This window comes from Micromys minutus (assembly GCF_963924665.1).
Source record: "Micromys minutus genome assembly, chromosome: 5".
NCBI classification, from domain to species: domain Eukaryota; kingdom Metazoa; phylum Chordata; class Mammalia; order Rodentia; family Muridae; genus Micromys; species Micromys minutus.
This window is the reverse complement of record NC_137974.1, coordinates 59,415,418-59,432,665: the sequence shown is the minus strand read 5'-3', so window position 1 is coordinate 59,432,665 and position 17,248 is coordinate 59,415,418. Positions and strand designations below refer to the sequence as shown.

The window sequence follows — 17,248 nt, the reverse complement described above, 5'->3', positions numbered from 1 at the left end:
TCAAAGATTTGCTTGTCTATCCCCAGGGTGGAGTTTGGAACAAGCCTTCCCCACGTCTTTCAAAAACAACCGATGAACTAAAATGCACATTCCATTATACCTATAGATTAATTTGATAATAATTTATGTCTTTAGCATATGTAGTTTTCTATTCCAGGAACGCAGTGATAGTATATTAAGCTCATATTTGATTTCGCTGTTAGCATTTTGCTATACAACAGTTTTATTTTTAAAAAATGGTGTTTTGGGGATAATTATAATTTCCAAGTAGTGTTTTGATTTCTATTTCCACATGTTCTATGGTACTATCTAGAGGTAGCTCTATTTTTTTTTTTTTTTTTTTTTTTTTTTTGCGTTGACCTCCTCTCCTAGAGGCTTAGTTAATTCACTTGCTCGTAATAGATGTTCTTTGTCCTTTGCTACTTAGACTATTACACTGTCTCCAAACAGAAATACCAAGTTCTTTTTAAATTTAGATGCATTTCCTTTTCTTGCTTTGTTGTAGCAGTGGTTAGAATTTACAGTAGTATGCTGATTACTTGTGTGTGTGTGTGTGTTTATGTTTAATAGGTCAAATGGTTTTCAGGGAATTAGTCCATTTTATTAGCTGTGATATTTTATGTTTGATGTTCTAAATTTTCCCTCATCATCTATGAAAATGGCTATAAAATTCATAGAAAAAAAAAACCTTTTTTCTTCTTCTGTTTGTGACTTGTACTTTTTTTTTTTTAACTTATTGTGGACAAAGGAGATTTATCCTTTTTCCATTTCTCCCTGAGTGTTTTTGTATTTTCAGATCTGTGTGGTGTTCCCTTCTTGCCACCACTTTGTGTTTATTTGCCCATCATTCCCGTTCTGTGAGGTGATTTATTGTGAAGATTTACCTTCGTTTCTGAGACTGTGTATTTCTGTGTATGCATGTGTGTGGCTGGAAGAGGCCATTGGATCCACTGGAGCTGGGATTGTAGGCAACTGTGAGCCTCCTGGGTGTCCTGAAAAACAGCCCCAGGCCCTCTGCAAGAGCAACACGTACTCTGAGCCACTTAGCGTCTCTCCTGCCTGTGGTCATTTCTTTCAGACACTTTTCCTTATTCTCTTAGCATTGCCTATGCCCTTTTCTGATATATACACACCTAATAAGTTATGTTACAATTTTAATTTCGTTTTATGCATGTTTAGATTTTTTTCATGATTTTCTCTTTACCCTTCAATTATATAGACGTATTCTGTTTAATTTCTACATGTTTAGGGATTTTTTCTCTTTTATTTATTCTGGTTTCATCCCATTATGAATAAACAGATGACTGGTTGAAATTTGTCTTATAGCCCAGGACATGTATTAAGGAGCCTCCTGGAACCATTGCTGTAGGGTAAAGTGTTATAATTTGTTTTCAATGTTTTGTTCTTGGTGTGTGTTTAAAGTTCTTAGATCCTTGATAGCTTTTCAACCGATTCCTCTAGCTGTTTGATTCTACATTTTTTGAGTCTACTTCTGTATGTGTTTGACAGTCTGTTATATGGTTAGTATTGTAGTTGACTAATCTGCTCTAATCTCCCCAGCAGAGTTCGTTGCTACCTACCCCAATGCTCTGTAATCTTGAATGAAAGACACACACACACACACACACACACACACACACACACACACACACACACAGAGAGAGAGAGAGAGAGAGAGAGAGAGAGAGAGAGAGAGAGAGAGAGAGAGAGCCTTATATTTAATATGCCTTAGTCAGGTCAACTGGCTGGGCCACTTCCAAACTTCCAAATTGTTAACGCCTCCCTCTCCTTAGATACTTTGAGTTATTACTTAGTAAAATCTATATTCCATCTTTGCTACCCCTGACCCAATGGGGGAGGGGCTGGGTCACTCTTCCCTGGCTCTTACATAATTGATATGCATCTCTTCCTGCAGTTCTCAAGCCTTGATCTTACAACTTCCTCAGCATGGTGATTCTGCTTTTCTCTTGGTCCCCTTGTCCATGAATCCTAAAGTCCGGCTTCTGTCTCTGCCCAGCCACTGGCTGCTGCAACTTTATTTACCAATCAGAACCATTTGGAGGGAGGGACCCTCAGCATACAGGAACCCAAATAACATACTGCAACCATTAAACTCAATCCACAACAGGTTAGCATTCATAGAATTGTTCATTTCTTACTGAGTTGACTTTTTGGTCTTAACACAATGCCTTTTTTCATGTCTTGTTATTATCTCTGAAATCTAATTTATTCACATCAATATTGCTATTCTGCTTTTTATGTATTGGTATGTGTTTGTCTTTCTTTTGTTTTCCTGTGTCCACACTACTTCCCTCTCTTTCTCCCAGGAAGGGTATAACTGGAAATTCTAATAAGTATATACTCTGTACAGAGCAGATCCATTAGCTACATTATGTTTGTGGAGTATGATGTGATATTTTGATACTTTTAGATGTTATAAAATATATAATTTGGATAATTAATATACTTTATTATCTTAGACATCTGTTAAACAAGAGTTATTTTTATATACATTATCCAACCCTAGCCTCTTAAATGGTATATGTTATCTATTTGTATGAAGCTTAGTTTAATATTATGCTTTTTTTTAAATTCCAATGACTCATTTATTAAAAAGCTAATCTAATATAGCATGATTTACTGTATACTTACACATCTTAACTTCAGATGGGAGTGAACTGTTGAATGGCTTTTAGGTTCAGCATATATTCTGCATGCTAAAGTTAAGACGCAGTTACCACCGTGACCGAAATTCATTATTCTAAAGCTGGGGGTCTAGATAAGCAGTTAACTGTTTACCTGACTTGTGTGATGCCCTAGTGCTGGAGACACTGTAAGGCAGAGGTAATAAAGATGTACACCACCTCAGCCAAGATAGAATAAGACTAGAATAAATCAGGAAGATAGTCCTTCCTCCTTGTGGGCATAAATATCACCTAGTATTTTCCCACATGAACCTGATATGCAAAGTTTAATATTTGACCCTATGTAATTTCAGATCTGGCATGCACCATAAAAAAAAGAAACATATCCATGAATTTTAGTTTTCAAACCTTTAAAGCTATGGGTTAGCACCAGTTGTTCACTTTCAAGACTGATCCTGAGGTGTTCTTCCCACTAATCACCTGGGTGTAATAAATGAATGTCCCCATGCTCATGCTGCTGCTACCAGATCTGAAAATCTGAAAGGAAGACTACAAACCCAAGAAACACTTCAGAGCTTTGTAGGAGCCCATGTAAGCTGGCTTTCCCTGGAAAAAACTTGTTTTGTCAAGAGAAACAATAGAATCTCAGCCAGGTGTGATGACACTTGCCCTTAATCCCAGCAGAGGCAGGTCATGGTGCAACAAGAGAAAAGGTAAAATAAATTAAACTAGCTACACTTTTGCTTTTGTAACTTCACACTATTTCCTATAGTCTCACAATAACAGCTTAACACAGAAAAAGCTGCTTGATCAATATGTTTATTGTCTTTATGAAAAAATCTTCATAGAAGACTGCTTTAGCAGCCTGTTCCTGAGCTCTAAGGAAGCTCGCCTTCTTCTGAGCAACCGGGTCTTTCTTCTGGGCAAGAGACATTTTGGGACGATTCCACCTCTTCTTCTTCACTTCTCTCTTGGGCTTCTTCTCATAGACTGGATTCTCTCTGATAGCAGCATGAGCTTTCTCATACATCTCCATATGTCTGGAGTTACATTGTTCTTGATGTATTGAGAGAACTGATTCTTACACGCATCTTCATCTGCCTCCATTAGGTAGCGCATGTAGTCTGCCACATTCTGACCCATGATGTGCGTCCGATGTACCTCTGCATGGAATTCCTTGCTTTCAGAGTCATAACCAGGGAATCGTTTGGTACTATGAGGGATAGGCCTCCATCCACAGCTCCCTTCAGGGCCCCAAAAACTTTATGGTCAGTTGTAGTTCGGGCAAGACCTGCATCCAAATAGCAAGTGAAGGCTCCAGGCTGGCCGTCAATGCTCTCCACGTTGTGTTCGTCTCCCGTCGCCTCCACTTGGCCTTCATAGAGCTTGTCCACGCCGAACCTGTTCAGAAGCCTGCGGGCCAGCAGCTGGCCGGTACAATAGGCTGCGGCATAGTTCGTCAGGCCGACTTTCACACCGTACCTTGGAAGTTCATGTGCACATGCTGCGCAGACGATCATATCCCCTTCTATGCGGGCGTATGCAATCTGGCCGATGATATCCCTGTTTGTTACACGAACCATCATCCCGTCTTTGGGTGTGTTGTACTTATTCTTGTCCTGGATCACCAGTCTTTTTCGTGCATAGTAGTCAGTCTTACCCTCTCGCCGCCTTCTAAATCTCACTTGGTATCTTTTAAAGTAGGCCTTGTTCTTGACAACTTTCACGAACCCCATCCCGTGGAACAGAGACCCGCAACCGTGGCTTCACGCAGACCTGCAGAGTCGGCTGCGCTAGGGGGAAAAAGCGTGCTTTTTTTCATTTAATTTTTTTCTGTGTACTCTTCTAGTCTTATTTCTTTCCATCCTATATTAGTGCTTGAATGTTTTTCCCTTCTGGTTTTCAGTAGGTTTTATTGCATTTTATGATTATATTATAAGTAATAGAATGGTACATAATTTGATATCGATTGCTTTGGGTGTTACATTATAGTGAGTGACTTGGAGGCTATGACCACAACATTTTGATTTCAGGTGAAGCCCCACACTCTCATTTCTACTTAGGCTGTCTTAACACTTTCTCTTAAATATTAACTTTATCTTTAGGGTCTTTTTTTTTTTTTTTTTGTAGTTTTTGTTTTGATTTAAATGTAACTTTAAATCATGGGAGAATGTCATTTTATAGCATATAGCCAACATGTCAATCTTTTGTGTTTGGTTGGTAAATGATTTGCCAAGATTCCTTTTATCCAGTACTTTATTAAGGACTTTCTATTCCAGTTTTAAAGTACAAATTTCTTAATTTATTAAAAAAATACTAGATAGAATAAAATATTAAAGTAACTGTGCTGTATAATCCAGACACGTGTCTTGGTATTAAAACCTTCCCACAGCACTGTATAAATGACCTCTATTGTTCTGAGAGGGAATGAGTCGATTTCCCTGGTTTGCCACCACACACTGAAGAAACAGCATTTGATAGAAAAGCAATGACAGCAGTGCTTTAGAGCTCTTAGCTGCGTTTTGTTCCTTTGTTTTGTTTTTTACCCTTAATGAGTTAAAAGCTGACACATCTTAAAGGTCACAATATAATTAGTCTTCATCTCCATCTTTATTTATTTGGTTTGCATGGGAGCTGCTCATGTGCAGCAGGGACTAAAGCCCCACCCACTGAACCACCAAACTGGTGCCAGCTCTTGTAAGTACAGTGTTCTCAGTTTGTTTGGGAGTGTTAGAAAGCAGCTAATTAAATGTTTTTCTTCCACTTATGTTTTTGAGAGAGTGTCTCATTATGTAGCCCAGGCTGGTTTCCAATGGTTATCTCTTCCTCCCCCAATTGTTGAGATTATAGGCATAGTAGATAGTTCCATGGCAGTGCTTTCACCCTGCAGGAAATCCGGGCTGTTTATGCTCTTGGCACTTGTTTTTCCTACTCTGCTTTGTGAACTGGTATCTAACAACCACCCTTAGTGTCCTCATAAATGTGTTTTTCCTGACTATCCGTAAGTGGTGGGTTGCAAACATCTCATTTTAAGCTATTCAGTACTCTATGATCCATATTTTACGACGGTGTGTTTTCAGTGTTTTTCCTCCCCTCCTGAGAGTTAACCATTGGACAGGAATGTTTTCACTCCTTTCATATTTCTTAGTGTTAGAGCTGATTTCCTTTCCGCTGATTTTATTATCTTCAGGTTTTACTGCCGTCGGTCATGTGACTTTCCTGTTTGGCATAATTTATTCTTTTGCTTAAGTTTTAGATAATTTTCCCCCAGTTATTTTCTCTCCTCTCAAACTTCATGAATTGGGCATGTGTGTGGTCACATTTAGACTTTTTCCTAAGGTGTTGTAGAGAACTGATTTCTTCCTTCTGAGCTGCTCTGTACTTGGGTGGTCACTGCCCTCTTTGACACTGTGCTGTGCTCGCTCAGTTATACATTGCTTTATTCTTTCACTCTCTTCCTGGAGCTAATTGCTTTCAATATGGTAACTCTTTTTCATTTCACAATCTTGGAATTATTTTGAATGCTAATGACATTATTGGCATGGCTGTTTACATTTAAGTAGTAACTTATGTAAACTTAAATGCCTTTTAGGAGCTTTGAAGTAGTCTTTATTCAGTACCAAGTTTCAAACTTCCCCAAGGTGTATTGAGTCATGAGAATCCAGTAACTCTCCTAGTAAAATAGGCAATTAGTGATCAAGCCCATTGTCTTAATCTAACTTTTCTTTTAAAAAAGATTTATTTTTGTCTTATGTGCCTAAGTATTTTACCTGCATTTATGTCTGTGTACCCTGTGCATGTCTAGTGCCCTCCAAGTCAAAAAGAGGGCTCTAGCTCTCCTGGGAATGGAGTTAGAGCCTCTGGGAATGGTTGCGTGCTGATCTGTGGGTGCTGAGAACTAAATCTGGGTCCTTATGCAAGAACCAAAGGGTCATGTCTTAGCCTCTGACCCATCTCTTCAGCCCTTACATTTTCTCTTTTGTGATTAAGGCCAAGAGCACCAGGTACTTACATGGTTACAGACTTAGCGCTTGGTCTGCTTCTTCGGCTGTAACAACTTGGTCTAAGATAGTCATAAACTTCAATTCCATAAGTGAGATCAGGGTTCTCACAGGGTGGAAATTTGGAATTATAACTAATGGCTTTAGTGTGCATGTGTATGTGTGTGCCTGTGAATGTGGGTGTCTTCCTCTATTGCTGTCTACTTCATTTTGCTGAGACAGATTGCTCATGGAGCTGGGAGCTTGTGTGTTTGTCTAGGTTTGTCTGGGCAGCGAGCCCATGAGATCCTTTTGTCACAGCTTCCCACCTGAGAGGTTATGCACACCACACCGATCATCACACCTGGCTTTTCTTTCTTTTTTTTCTAAATGTGGGTGCTGGGACTCAGGATTGAACCGAGGTCTGCATGCTTGCACAGTAGTCACTTTATTGATTAAGTCAGCTCCTCAGTCCCATGGTTAAAAATATTATTGACTATTCTATCTCTGCTCATTAACAGTGGCTATGAATATTTGTTTCTCTGGAAATTTACCAATACATTGTTTGATCTACATGTTTTTTTTTTTTTTTTTTTTTTTTTTTTTTTTTTTTTTTTTTTTTACTGATACTGAACACTGGAAAATGTAGCCATTTATGTTTCCCCCTGTAAACTACAAATAGTTCATTTTTGTTTGGAGGCATCTATATGAAGTGGATTTTGTATATAGGTTATATATAACCCTCCCGTGTCTGCTGTGCTCTTGTCTAGATGGCTACTTTGGGTCAGTTGAACGCTAGAGTGTATGTGTTCAGAGAGCTGTTGGAAGAGGGGATCCTGACTTGTCATGTAGGGCAGTGTGTGGAGATTCTCAAGCTAAGGGAAATAAGAGGGTACCAAGGCTGAGTGTGGAAAAGTCTAGTATAAGTCAGAAGACCTCGAAAGCTGTGGATCTATGGCACAACCCTGTGTGTGTACCCGTAGATCTTCAAGGCTAGTGTCAGAACTGAGACCACAGGAAGAGCAGGTTCTAGGAAAAGGGACATCTTGTGATGGAGTCCGAATGATGACTGAATGGAAGAAGTGGGAACAGCAGGGGCTATGTTTCAGCTAAAAGAAAGAAAGTAACCAATGGGCCTGACTGAAAAATTGCATAAGGAAAGAGATGAACTACACAAACTGAAGCACGATTTTCAGTGAGCAATGAAGTAGAAGACAGGAGTATGTTAAACCTTGTTACTAGACTATTTCTTTTAATTAGCCTAAGTATAGCCAGATAAACACAGACCACCACCCCCACCACCACTATCATCATCATAATCATTATCATTATAATCATTACCACCATCCTCACCACCATCATCCTCATCCTCATCATCATCCTCATCATCATCATCACCACCATCATCATTTGTATTGGGCTTTAGTATCATTTTGTGGTTCAGGCACAGGTAACTTGAATGTGTTTAAGAAACAAATAGGAATCTTTTATTTGTATACTGAACCTGAACTTGCTGATTGGCCACATTGGCTGGAAGATAAGGCCTAAGGTTCTCCCTGTCTCTATGTCCCAGTGCTGGTATTTAGCGGTGTGTCCTGCCATACCTGCCATTTTACCTTAGTACTGTAGTTCCTCAGATGGCAGAGCCTCATTCTCGCATGGCAAACACTTTACTCACTGAGTCATCTCCTTACTCCTCATCTTAATGATGATGAGGGCTGTGTGTTTCAAAGTTCTCATGTTAGAAACTTAATTGGGGATGCTCTCATGATAAGAAGTTATAGCATGAAGAGCCCGTGGGATGGACAAGTGTGCGTCCCAGGACCATCACTGAGCAAGGAGGTTTGTTAGGAAGGCAGGATTTTTGGTACACACTCAATGCATGTGTGTGGTGTGTGTCTGAGGAGGCAAGTCGGACCTTACTGTCTTCATGGTATAAAAACCTAGAATGTTAAGAAATAAAAGTACTTATTTTTACAAAAACTAGAGTTTTCTCAGCTCAGGTTTGTGTGTTTACAGCTTTTCTTTTTGCTATTATTTTCAGTTGCAGTTGTTTATGTTGGAAGACCTTCAAGTTCTTTTGATTTTTTTCCCTTTTTGTATGAAGGGGAAACGTAACAGTGCAGTTAATATACATGTACTGAATGTCACTGTGGTGGGAAAGTTTTAGGGGTGGTGTATCAAAGGAAGGTCAGCCGAGGGCTCATCTCACTTTACCCTGTTGTCCTCTTGAATCTGGGCTTGAGAATGAGCTTTGGTAGCCATCTTGGAACGATGGGTCTAAACGTACTACCAACCCATACTCTTCAACCCTTCAGTTATTGTGGTAGACAGAATAATGGCATCTAGTGAGGTTTTTAGTCCTAATCCTTGAGCTAATGAATGTGTTACTACTATACATGCTAAAAGGGATTTATGAATGTGATCCAATTAAATGCCTTTAGATTACAAAATGACTAGATTTATCAGTGTGGTCCCCAGCATGTCGACAAAAATTATTAAATGAAGGAGGCAGGAAAATTGAACTCTAGGCAGATATAACTTGAAAACTGAGTCACAGACTGAGAACCAAAGGTACTACCCTGTTAAGACTGAGAGTGGGAGAAGAAGCCAGAAGCCAAGGAAATGCAGCCAAGTATCAGGAGCTCAATAAGACAAGGCATCAGACTATGACCAAAAGTCTAGGTAAGGGGGCTGGGAATGTGGCCTATCAATCAGGGAAAGTCATGACTGGAATAGCCTAACCTGAGTCTGATCTCTGGGGTCCACAGAAAGGCGGGAAGACCAATGTCACAGAGTTGTCCTCTTGTCTCTTCATGTGTGCTCTGGTTCATTCCTGCCTCCTACATGTATCATACATACACAACAATGATAAAATAGAAGCAGATAGACAACCCAAAATGTTAGGTCACATCTGTCATCAGTTGATACTAGGTAAGTAGGAACTAAGCTGAATCCAAGCACACAAATGCAGGCTACAGAAGGAAAGCCTATGTAACTTGGAAGCAGAGTCACGATCACAGGTGTAGGTTGGGGTCTTGGCTGTCCACTCTGTCTCCTCGCAGTCACCGATGGCAGCATCTCAGTATCTCATCGTATATCCATTATCTGCTCACGTTGGATTAGTGGCTGCCACTGCCTTTCCGTTGGAGTTTTAAAGAAAACCCCATCTGTCCTTCCCTTAAGTCCCAACCCCTAGTCCTGTCTTCGTTCCTCACTGTTATCTTCACATGATGACCAGAGAAAGTTCAGAAATCCCAGTGAGGTTCCTTTGCTCCAGTTTAGAACTCTTTCTTCTCAGAGGAGTAAACGCCGCATGTTTCATGCTATGCACATGGCCTCACTCCTGGCTTCTGGTGTTTGTTCCTAGTGCTGGCGGAAATCCTGGTACCATTGACTAACAACCCTACAAAGAACACTACAACTGAACTGCCCTAGGGCCGTTCTGTACTTACAAAGCCCTTTAATCCCCATACTCCCGTTTTTACCTCCTTCATGTCTTTGCCTCAGTATTACATCGTCATTGAAGGCTTTATAAGTCACCACATTTAAAATTCCATCTGTTCCCTTCACTAGTATGTGGACCTGACTAGTACATCTGTCATGATGTATGTTATATATTTGACTATTCATATGGTAGATTCTTTTTGGACATGGCAGGACTCCAGAAAATGGTTATTAAATGAGGGCATCTTGAACAAGCAGAAACACGATAGCTAAAACTTAATACAATGAAATATCAATTTTACTCAGTCACATGTGTGTGTGGAATCCTCTGTCATAGTTGTGCTAAGATGGCCCCTGTGAAGAGAGCTGGCCTATGAGAAAAAGCTGGAAGGTGACATGAATTATCACCAGCACTACCATTGATGCTGTCACCTTCAGTTCATTGGTTGCTGTCTATCTATAATATGCACACTGTAGGTGCCGCCCCCTGTAGTGGACATACACACTACAGAAATGGAGGAAGAACTAAAAATCTCTCCTGGAGCTGAAGTAGCACGCTTCCACTCATGGGCCCTGCAGCTTTAGGTCTTTATGTGCATGAAGAGGACGACACATGCTGCTTAAGTGAGTGCTTCTTTTAGGGAACAGATGAACTTGATAAAGACAGGAAGCCAATGTGTTGAATCAATGGTTTGGGCAGGTTCTAGAGCAGTGGTTTTGAACCTTCCCAATGCTGTGACCCCTTTAATACAGTTCCTCATGTTGTAGTGACTCCCGGCCACAAAATTATTTTGTTGATACTTCATAACTGTAATTTTGCTACTGTTATGAACCATAATGTAAAGATCTGTTTTTTTCTGATGGTCTCACGTAACCCCTGTGAAAAAGTTGTTCAACCCCTCAAAGGGTCATGGCTCACAGGTTGAGAATCACTATTCTAAAGGAAGATTTTTTTTTTTTTTTAAAGAACAAGTGAGAAACTTTGGTTTTGTTAGGATATTAAATCATAATCCTTCACCAGTTTTTTTTTATTATTGGTTAAACGTCAGGACTCTGAGAAATCCAGCATGTGGGTATTTTAAGGGGTCACTGGACTTAGGTGTCCTGCAATCAAGTGTCCTACTGGAATCTAGAAGCAGCTGCTTAACTCCAGGAAGAAGCCGTTTATTTCAGCGGGCAGCAGTGAGAACAAGAGGAGGAAGAGAGAATCCCCAGCACAGAACAGGCAGGATGTGAGAACCAGGAGTGTTGCTCAGTGCTTTGAGCTCAGCCTGCGTGGCTGGGGCGCTTTCTGTTAGGTGCCTGTCAGCCACACTAGCAAGAAGACAGGACATTGTGAGTCCATCAGGGTTTGGACATGACTCAGCGTACCGGCTTTCAAACATCTTCCCCTTTTCCATGGAGTCTTGTGAGAGTCAATATGTAAAATCCTCTGGAAGAGAAGACTGAAGCAGAGATGAAGGGAATGTGAGGTAGGAGTGTCACCAGGAATCAGGATCATCTGTGTGCCTCTACATTTATGGTTACCCCAGTTTGTCATCTGAATGCCAGCTCACCTAGGTCTTCATATCTTCCCTGTTTTCTTGCCTTAGCAGTCAGTAAATACTTATTCTTTTAGACTTTTGTCTCGAGCTTCAGGACTAGTAGAACATAAGAGCGATTTAAAATTTCTTCCCGTGGAACTTGCAGTTTATTAAAGAAAGCACAGCCTTGTGCTTGAGAACTACTATGGAGGGATGATCAAGGACATCTTTCAGAAAGATGTAGTTGAGCTCAGAGAATGAGGGGTGAGGGGGAGGAGGAAGAGGAGGAGGAGCAGCTGCAGCTGCAGCACAGGTAGGGAGAGAGAGGCTGAGACAGAGGATTGAGGTTTACTAGGTTCAGGTGTCTCCTTCATGTCTTTTGCTATGTTGTCTTCACATTCTGTGTCATTGTCACCATCTGTTCCACACCTTCATATTCTCTCATGATTTTTGACCAGTGCTTTAAATCACTTTGGAATCTTTCTCCAAAGCACCAGACAAGACTTGTTCTTATTGTTGTGTGTCAGATGCTTTGTTCTCAGTAGATACAACACAGAGGCTGTTATTCATAAACGCCAAGATGTCTCCAATTTGCACTGCATTTTCTTTCAAAGCGCTGAATATGTGTACCTGAAACTTGGAGAAAATAAAACCCATCGCCTGAATTGGGGATTTACTTTGAATGGAGATTTTTTTCCTCACCTCAGTCAGTATTCTGTATTCAATGGCCAGGCTGTTTCATGGATCTTTTTGAGGAATATTGATATTGTGCATTTTTATAGTATTAGCTATTAGGAAAAGTTTATGAATAAAATTATTTAGGGAGTCTTTCTAAATGGCACATTTGACTGTTCAGTACAAAAACATCATTGAGTAAAACCGATGTGATTAAGTTCCCATTAACTTTATTAATGGTTTTGAATTTACTGTCAGCTAAATAGTAGATTAAAGTTGTGTTGTCACAATATTAGCTTTTAATATCTAACTAGGAAGTGTAAAGGCTTCTATTGTTTTTCTTTTCTCTGTGTTCTTAATTTTATTATTTTTAAAATAATGATTTTAAAACCTTTTATTTCATAGTTATCTGTATTTTTAACATGTTTGCCTTCTTTTATACAAGTTTCAAAAAATGCATCATCACCAATTAGATATTGTTATGATATATCATGACTTAATAGCATATGAGTTGTCTTATTTAATTTCTAATTATTGTATAGGTCTAGAAAATGAGAATATGTAAAAACTGTTAGCATTGATTATGGCAGCTTGATTTATAAAATTGATCTTCTTTTAGGAGGAGGTATAATCAGTTTTGTAATTGAAAATTTATATAATTTGTATCATTCTAGGAAGTTACATGAAGATAAATTCAATGCAAGTGAAATCTGAAAGCTTGGAACATCACTGGTAGAAAATGTTGATTAGACACCTTTCTACCATGTTCCAACATGTTAACATAATTTGGAAAATTGAACAACATTTTATTAGTTCAACTAATTGTAAATTAAAGCAAAACAACGTGGTAATATTTTACAAAGTAAGCATAAGGCATTTTGGTAAAGCTTAAGGATATGACTGTTTTTGTTGGAGCAGAAGTGAAGGCATATTATTCTAAAGGAAACTGAAGTCTGTAGCTATCTGTTTGGAAACAGTCTTTCAATTACAGTGGCGTCCACAAATGTTAGATATGAATGAAGATTTGGCTAGATGCTCCCTCTTTCCTCTGAGTAACATCGCGTGTCCAATACATTCATTCTAGTCCATACTGGGCAGTACAAGTCTGTGGGGAATGACTGTGCACAGTCTAAAATTAACCCCATTATGCCTTCCACTTTCTGATAGGTAGTATTTTAACGTTTATACAAATGTTATAGAGCGTGTTGATTTGTTAATTTATTGTTTAAAAAGGGAACATGGAGTAACTAACATTCATTATAGATAATCAAATTCTGTTGGTGGTGTTACTTCCCGTATTTATCTAAATAGGGAACATTATTCATTGAAAAAGAAATAAGCTACTTTTTTGTAGTGAACAGCAAACCAGCATTTAAATGGAAGGCTCATGTTTCAGATGCTGAATGAGAATATTTTCTTATAGCCAATTCTTATAGCTTAGCTGTAGAATTTCTGTTTTGTTTTTTAAGACAGAAGACAGTTATAGAATAACTCTTAGTTTACAATAAAGTGTAATAGTGCTTGGTTATGTTTAATAATGTATGGTTATGTTATCTGTGTTATTTAAGTATGAAAAATTCAATAGATTAAGATAAGGAATGATATAGATTTGTCATTATTTTCTTGTATATGAGATACAATCAGAACAGCAGTTTTGATTTTAACAAGTTTGCTTAGATTGAAATCTTCATCCTCTCATCACACAGTGACACCTCTGCACTTATATGAATCTTTATGTATGGTTACTTATAACCAGTAGCTCACTTCATCCTGTTAATTTTAATATAGGTGGTAAAAGATGGAGAATGGTCATTTATTACAACTAGATTAATTTTCTACAAGTTTTGTGGGTAGCCAAGTATGTAAATGCTACAAATGTGTGTGTGTGTGTGTGTGTGTGTGCGTGTGTTTTAAATCTTTCTGTGTTAAGGCTTCCTGTGGTGCTGTGATGTGTGCAACGGTAGGTAGGCCTTCACGGGCAGGGACTCTAGATCCCGCTGCCGTCTGCTTTCTGCCTCGGCTGCTGATGTTCCCTCGCGTTTCTGCTCATCTGTCACAGCAGCACATTTTGACTGCTAGATGCTTCCTCACACACTCCTGGCGGGCTCCCTTATCATGGATGTGAGGTAGCTGTACCAGCTTACATACATAAGGACGTGATTTTAAGATTGTGTGATATGTATGTACTGTAGCTATTTGCTAGACATTTTGGTTGTGGATTAATTTTTCATTAATGCATTCTTATTTTCAATTAACATATCAAATTTAAACTTCTATTTAATATTGCAGCAATTCTAGAAATAAGTAAAGTACACACGAGCATTTAGTGAACAAACTGTACAGTGGCACTGAGGGATTTCTCAATGCTTATTGTGTGGTGGCCGAGGGTGTAATAAATCTGCTACTCACCATATTCACATACTGTGGCTTTATGAAGTTCTTTGCTGACCTAAATAAGAGATGCTGCACAGTATTTACATTTATGATGCATTGTAATTTTAAAAATTATGTTTTATTTTCTCTGGTTTGGCTTTTAATTTTATGTCTCTGACTTAATTAATGAGAGTTATAACATTGATCTCGGTGCCTTTACCATAGGTTTCTATTGGCGGACGGATGCTAGTTTGTACATTTCAGACTCAAACTGACTGACTTTCCTTGGAACAGAAAAATTGTTTTCAGTTAAGCCACAGACTCCCATAAATAAGGCTCTGGTCTTAAAGAAACACAGCCTTTTTTTTTTTTTTTTTTTTTTTTTTTTTTTTTTTTTTTTTTTTTTTTTTAAGTCGGAGTTCAAAATCCTGCATTGCTAAAAAGGAAAACATTTCTGAATTATGAATACTTCTGGTGCTGCTGACAGGTAGGAGATAGGCCTATCATGGTTAAAGATAGGATACTCACAGCGAAACAGAAACTGTTGCTGGGTTACCAGTGGTTTAAGGAATATGAAAGGATGCTCCGCTGAGCTCCCGCAGTTATTACCTCCCTGTTGAAATGCCTGCCTTGTCATTCCAGCCCTGGGAGGCTTCACTGCAGGACTGCCTGGGATCCAAGAAAAGGAGGCCTTTCCTAGTCCCCATAAAATATTGTTTGCTCCCGAAGTAGTGATTTTTTTTTTTCTATAAAAAAGTTCAGGGAAGTCTTAATATTAAATTTTTTTCATAAAATATAGATGTAACTGACCATGAAAATTCATACCTTAATTGCTAATTCCTTGGGTGGGCAGATAGAATAGTTCTTACATTACTTATATGTAATTTTTATTTCCAAATGGTATGAAAAAAGTAGTTTAAACTGATGGTAATTTTTGGGAGGAGGGTGCAAGAAAAATTAAACTTGCTATATTGCAAGTAACTATTAATCATGTATAAATATTTAGCTAAACAAGAACATTTAAAATTATTTTAAAAGAAATGTAGATCACTACCTTCAGTTAAATATAATTAAACAAAACAAATTTGATTCTATTCTGATTTAAAAGAACTTGTCTTCAAACATCTATCTTTTAAAGTAGTAGTACTATATAATTCCTCGTTAGGATTTAAAACCGTGAGAAAGCAATGAAAGCATTTGTAAAGATGAAGCTGTTGTCACCGGTCTGTTGGTAACGATTTCCTCACATTTCTCTGTAACTCTAAACATGTGATTGGTTTCCTGTTTTCTAGAGCTCACGGTAATAGTGATGGTAGAGGTTAATGAGCACCCTCAAAAGGGACAGACAGATGCCTACTGCATGGTCGTAATTAAAATGTTGGGGTCTCCAGTGCCATAGTTTTAGGGAGGATGCTTTTCCTCAGATCGCTCACATACTATGGATATAACTGTAGACGCTGTAATCAGCTCACTACTTGGGAGCTTTCTCAGGATCAATGCTTCTACCTTCAGAGATGCAGGCTCTGTGTGTTGTTATAGACGAGGCATGGCTGACTTCTGTGTGGCCATTCCCAGGTTCCCAATCTAGATTTGTTTCCATACGTTGAATATTCAGTACGTCCTTGTAATGTGTTGGCAGTGATTTTTTTTTTTTTCATTCTCTTCGTTCTTCATGGTTAATTTAAGGGGAAAATGTTCTTTTAGCCCAAAGTGATTATACAGTATAAGGAGGAAGCTTTTTCGTTTTAAATTGTAAGGTTTGTATGTTCCATTAGCTGCTGGTGTTGAATTCTGTATTTCTTTCCATTTCAGAACTTATGATTGTAGCAAATTAAGTAGACACTTATACTTTCGTTCTTTATTCTCTGCTGTTCTGAATTTTAATAACGTTAAATTTTATAAAAGTGATCTTGTTTTGAATCAGAAAACTGCATCACTAGAACATAAATTCCCATTCTAAAATCCCTTTGAAAAATATTTTTCTGTTTCTAGCTTTCATATTGATGAGATTCACTCTTATTTTTAGGAAAAGATGATTAAGTGACATCCGAAAGCACTAATGAGCTGTTTTGGGCAGCTAACCTTAGGTATATAATTGAACAGACCAAAAGATATAGATGTGACCCCTGAGAGACTTCTAGATCGCCCTAGAAGCAAAGCTTGACATACTGTCAAACCCGTGTCTTCTATACAGCATCCCGAAATAGGGTAAAACCCAGCCAGACTCAGGTTTATATTCTCAGTCCTGGTGGGGATGAGACAAACACATGTCTACCTTCCATAAGCTGTGGTATAATCTGATCCCTCTACTTTCTTCAAGATAGTTATAGGTTTATTTTTCATTCAGCATTACCTGGCAAAAATCGTATGTTTAATGGAAGACTGGAAAGAGCCACTGCTTAGCCAGTAGAAAAGGGCTTCACAAAAAGCAGATCTCAGTCTTAATCTTGTTTTCAGTGGGATGAAAGCAATACATTCATGTTATACCCACACTCAAAAACATTTTAGATGTCTCTTTCATTCAGCTAATCTTAGTTTTGTTCCACTGCACAAATTTAAATTTAAATTTTTCTGTAGTCGAATACTGAACTTGTATGTTTCAAGT

The 17,248-nt window shown here is 38.5% G+C and overlaps 1 protein-coding gene and 1 pseudogene across 4 annotated transcripts in view; one reads left to right on the top strand and one right to left on the bottom strand.

Moving 5' to 3' along the window:
• The window catches only part of SUPT3H (SPT3 homolog, SAGA and STAGA complex component), a 322,329-nt gene that overhangs the window by 82,428 nt on the left and 222,653 nt on the right, over positions 1-17,248 (top strand). The window lies entirely within an intron of this gene.
• On the bottom strand, positions 3,433-4,381 carry LOC308420858 (large ribosomal subunit protein uL18-like; annotated as a pseudogene). Its single transcript has one exon. The product of its transcript is annotated as a large ribosomal subunit protein uL18-like (transcript).